This window comes from Sinocyclocheilus rhinocerous, unplaced genomic scaffold (assembly GCF_001515625.1).
Source record: "Sinocyclocheilus rhinocerous isolate Xijiao unplaced genomic scaffold, SAMN03320098_v1.1 scaffold404, whole genome shotgun sequence".
NCBI classification, from domain to species: domain Eukaryota; kingdom Metazoa; phylum Chordata; class Actinopteri; order Cypriniformes; family Cyprinidae; genus Sinocyclocheilus; species Sinocyclocheilus rhinocerous.
Genome location: NW_015628680.1, coordinates 480465 through 485661, shown reverse-complemented (window position 1 = coordinate 485661; position 5197 = coordinate 480465). Strand labels below are relative to the sequence as shown.

The window sequence follows — 5197 nt, the reverse complement described above, 5'->3', positions numbered from 1 at the left end:
TTATTTCATTCAGCTGTATCATGCATACACATCCAGTCTGGAGAATAACACACCATCCTCAGATTCCAGATTTTCAAATAGTTGTATCTCAGCCAAATATTGTCCTATCCTAACAAACCATACATCAATGGAAAGATTATTATTCAGCTTTCAGATGATGTATGCATCTCAATTTCGAAAATGTACCCTTATGACTGGTTTTGTGCTCCAGGGTCACAATTATGTTTCAATTGTTACATTTGATTTATAGATTTGAACGTCTTGAATATCAGTTCAGCTTGAAACCTGTCATCACTAACCAATCACAGAGTAGGAAAGCATGTTGGGGCCGGAGCTCCTGACAGAGGAGCTCTCAGGGGGCGGAGCTTACGGATGGTCATTGATCAGACACACAGCAGCAGGATAGCAGGTATGTCACACATTAAGACGCCTCGCATGATCATCAGGTCCAGTTTCAGTGGGGTTTTTCATGTGTTAGGGTTTTTGGAGGTCTGATATCTTCTGGTGTCACTCACAATGTCAGTTGTGCTCGTTTTAACGGCTCTTATCAAGCACACACTTCTGTCTCCAGCAGATCTGAGTGTGTGTGTGTGTGTGTGTGTGTGGACATTGGCTCTCTGTGTGTGTGTTTGTAAACACACACACACACACACACACACACACACACACACACACACACACTGATACACACAACCAATGCGGAATGACTGGCATGCAGCAGACCTGTGTCATGTGATCAGATGCTGCTCACTGTTTTATGTGTTTGATGTTCTGCTGCTGTTTTGGAGCTCTTCACAATATATATATACTCGCATGATCATCAGGTCCAGTTTCAGTGGGGTTTTTCATGTGTTAGGGTTTTTGGAGGTCTGATATCTTCTGGTGTCACTCACAATGTCAGTTGTGCTCGTTTTAACGGCTCTTATCAAGCACACACTTCTGTCTCCAGCAGATCTGAGTGTGTGTGTGTGTGTGTGTGTGTGGACATTGGCTCTCTGTGTGTGTGTTTGTAATAGAAATCAATATGTGCAGCAGGAGAGTAAATAAAGCGTCAGATTCAGAATGAGGATGTTCTGAAGTTCTGAATTCACATGAGGAAGAAACTTCCAGAGCTTCTGCTGGTGGTTTAATTAGTGTCTGGTCCCCGCACTGGTTTGTGGTTAGAGATAGTGTAAAATGTATCTTTTAGGAGTAATATCTCACAGTTCTGGTCTCTGAGGAGGTTAGGATGATCCGATGCAGAGATTCCCAAACGTTTGGTCTCCCGAAACCTCTTTTGAGCTCAAACATTTGCTTGAAGCCCTGTGAAATATTAAGTTAATATTTTAATAATTTAACAACACATTCACATGCTCACGGTTCTCTGATGTCAGTTATGATATGCAGATTAACATAACTTTTTTAGAAAGTGTTTTATTTTGATAGTTTCTATTTTAAAATTGATTTGATATTTTTATTATTTAATTAATTACTAATAAGTGTTTTGTTTTGATGTGATTTTATAAAAAAAAAAAAAAAATGTTTATTTTAATTAGACATTTTTATATTTTAATAATTATTTAGTACGTTTTTTTATTGTTTAACTCATTTTTTATTTTATTTTAAAGTCATTTGTTTCAATTTTACTTTTTTGCAATTTAATAAATTTTTGGGAAGTGTTTATTTTAAATTTATTTTTAAATGATTTAGTTAATTTTACACTTTTGTGATTTAATTCATGTTTATAAAGTATTTTATTTTGATTTCTTTTTATTTTAAAATCCTTTAGTTTAATTTTACACATTTGTGATTTAATGCATGTTTAGTAAGTGTTTTATTTTGATTTCTTTTAAAATAATTTATTATATTTGACATTTTTGTTATTTGATATTTTTTAGTAAGTGTTTTATTTTGATTTGTTTCATTTTTAAATAATTTATTAAATTGGACGTTTTTATGATTTGATCACTTTTTTTGTGTATTATTTTTATTTGCTTTATTTTCATATTTCATATTTTCTAGTCAGTTTAAACTTATTTTTGTGATTTTAAACAGAATCTTCAGATATTTTTCCACACCAACATGTTTATATATTTTAAATCACTGTATGTTTTGTCTAAATGTGTTTAGACGTTTTGAGCTCCTCTCATCATCTTCAAGAGTTTTTCTTTGGTTTCTCTGCGGGTTTGTGAAGCTGCTGGAATGATTCACAAATACATCTTAAAAATAATAATGCACTTAGCCATTTTTGATTTCACATGTCTGCAGGAACTGATGTGAACAGAGAAGCTTTTCAGTTCTTCATGATCTTGAAGATCTTTGAAAGGTTTTCTGTGGTCACTGGACTGATTTAAGCTACACAAATAAAGCTAAAGGAATGTATTTAGCTGTTTTTGATGTTCTTTAATATGATGTTGGTCCTTGTGTGTGTGTGTGTGTGTGTGAGCGAGCGAGCGAACGAGCGAGAGTGTGTGTGTGTGTGTGTGAGTATGTGTGTGTGTGTGTCTGTGTGTGTGTGAGTGTGTGAGCGAGCGAGCGAACGAGCGAGAGTGTGTGTGTGTGTGTGTGAGTATGTGTGTGTGTGTGTCTGTGTGTGTGTGAGTGTGTGAGCGAGCGAGCGAACGAGCGAGAGTGTGTGTGTGTGTGTGTGAGTATGTGTGTGTGTGTGTCTGTGTGTGTGTGAGTGTGTGAGCGAGCGAGCGAACGAGCGAGAGTGTGTGTGTGTGTGTGTGAGTATGTGTGTGTGTGTGTCTGTGTGTGTGTGAGTGTGTGAGCGAGCGAGCGAACGAGCGAGAGTGTGTGTGTGTGTGTGTGAGTATGTGTGTGTGTGTGTCTGTGTGTGTGTGTGTGTGTGTGAGCGAGCGAGCGAACGAGCGAGAGTGTGTGTGTGTGTGTGTGTGTGTGAGCGAGCGAGCGAACGAGCGAGAGTGTGTGTGTGTGTGTGACCTGTGTCGAGTGTGTGTGTGTGTGAGAGTGTGTGTGTGAGTGAGTGAGTGAGTGTGTGAGTGAGTGTGAGTGTGTGTGTGTTTGTGAGAGTCTGTGTGTGTGTGTGTGACCTGTGTCGAGTGTGTGTGTGTGTGAGAGTGTGTGTGTGAGTGAGTGAGTGAGTGTGTGAGTGAGTGTGAGTGTGTGTGTGTTTGTGAGAGTCTGTGTGTGTGTGTGTGACCTGTGTCGAGTGTGTGTGTGTGTGAGAGTGTGTGTGTGAGTGAGTGAGTGAGTGTGTGAGTGAGTGTGAGTGTGTGTGTGTTTGTGAGAGTCTGTGTGTGTGTGTGTGACCTGTGTCGAGTGTGTGTGTGTGTGAGAGTGTGTGTGTGAGTGAGTGAGTGAGTGTGTGAGTGAGTGTGAGTGTGTGTGTGTTTGTGAGAGTCTGTGTGTGTGTGTGTGACCTGTGTCGAGTGTGTGTGTGTGTGAGAGTGTGTGTGTGAGTGAGTGAGTGAGTGTGTGAGTGAGTGTGAGTGTGTGTGTGTTTGTGAGAGTCTGTGTGTGTGTGTGTGACCTGTGTCGAGTGTGTGTGTGTGTGAGAGTGTGTGTGTGAGTGAGTGAGTGAGTGTGTGAGTGAGTGTGAGTGTGTGTGTGTTTGTGAGAGTCTGTGTGTGTGTGTGTGACCTGTGTCGAGTGTGTGTGTGTGTGAGAGTGTGTGTGTGAGTGAGTGAGTGAGTGTGTGAGTGAGTGTGAGTGTGTGTGTGTTTGTGAGAGTCTGTGTGTGTGTGTGTGACCTGTGTCGAGTGTGTGTGTGTGTGAGAGTGTGTGTGTGAGTGAGTGAGTGAGTGTGTGAGTGAGTGTGAGTGTGTGTGTGTTTGTGAGAGTCTGTGTGTGTGTGTGTGACCTGTGTCGAGTGTGTGTGTGTGTGAGAGTGTGTGTGTGAGTGAGTGAGTGAGTGTGTGAGTGAGTGTGAGTGTGTGTGTGTTTGTGAGAGTCTGTGTGTGTGTGTGTGACCTGTGTCGAGTGTGTGTGTGTGTGAGAGTGTGTGTGTGAGTGAGTGAGTGAGTGTGTGAGTGAGTGTGAGTGTGTGTGTGTTTGTGAGAGTCTGTGTGTGTGTGTGTGACCTGTGTCGAGTGTGTGTGTGTGTGAGAGTGTGTGTGTGAGTGAGTGAGTGAGTGTGTGAGTGAGTGTGAGTGTGTGTGTGTTTGTGAGAGTCTGTGTGTGTGTGTGTGACCTGTGTCGAGTGTGTGTGTGTGTGAGAGTGTGTGTGTGAGTGAGTGAGTGAGTGTGTGAGTGAGTGTGAGTGTGTGTGTGTTTGTGAGAGTCTGTGTGTGTGTGTGTGACCTGTGTCGAGTGTGTGTGTGTGTGAGAGTGTGTGTGTGAGTGAGTGAGTGAGTGTGTGAGTGAGTGTGAGTGTGTGTGTGTTTGTGAGAGTCTGTGTGTGTGTGTGTGACCTGTGTCGAGTGTGTGTGTGTGTGAGAGTGTGTGTGTGAGTGAGTGAGTGAGTGTGTGAGTGAGTGTGAGTGTGTGTGTGTTTGTGAGAGTCTGTGTGTGTGTGTGTGACCTGTGTCGAGTGTGTGTGTGTGTGAGAGTGTGTGTGTGAGTGAGTGAGTGAGTGTGTGAGTGAGTGTGAGTGTGTGTGTGTTTGTGAGAGTCTGTGTGTGTGTGTGAGTGTCTGTGTGTGTGTGTGTGTGTGTGTGTATGTGTGTGAGTGTGTTTGTGTGTGTGGGTTAGGTTAGGTTAGGTTAGGGTTAGGGTTAGGCCATACAACAATGGTTGTATGATATTCCTTTAAATTATTATTATTATTATATTTTCGTGTACAGCAGTCATATGTTTGAGACTTTTACTTTGACGGGTGTCGTAAGGGTGACGGTAACTTCCTGTTTGGACCGGAAGTGAGCTCTGCGCCTCTAAGAGAATGCGTTATTTGTGATGTGGAGCTGTTTGAAGCGATTGTTATATGAAAGGTGAGTTATTCTGCTGTTGAATCGCTTCTCTGAGAGCTTGTGGCTCAGTTTGTCTGGTTTGTGTGTGTGTTATAAGCTCTACACAGCTCGTTTTACAGTCAGAGAGCAGCTAGCGTGACTAGCGGACTAACACTGACTGTCAGCTGTGTCCGAAATCGCATACTTCCGTACTATATAGTAGGCGAAAAACAGTAGCCTTGTCCAAATACCCACAATTGCGGTCTTTGCACTTGACCACTTGACTACTTATATGACGTATTTCCTGTATTTGGCCCAAGTGTTCAAGTGAGCATGAAGACCACAAGTGTGTGTCGAACTTTTCATTA

The 5197-nt window shown here is 41.9% G+C and overlaps 1 protein-coding gene across 1 annotated transcript in view; it reads left to right on the top strand.

Annotated features, from left to right (window-relative positions):
- The first annotated feature begins 390 nt into the window (after positions 1-390).
- The window catches only part of LOC107737953 (transferrin receptor protein 2), an 18105-nt gene continuing 13298 nt past the window's right edge, over positions 391-5197 (top strand). Inside the window, exon 1 of the mRNA XM_016549606.1 lies at positions 391-409. The gene's annotated coding sequence lies outside the window, so the exon portion shown is untranslated. The remainder of the gene's footprint in view (positions 410-5197) is intronic.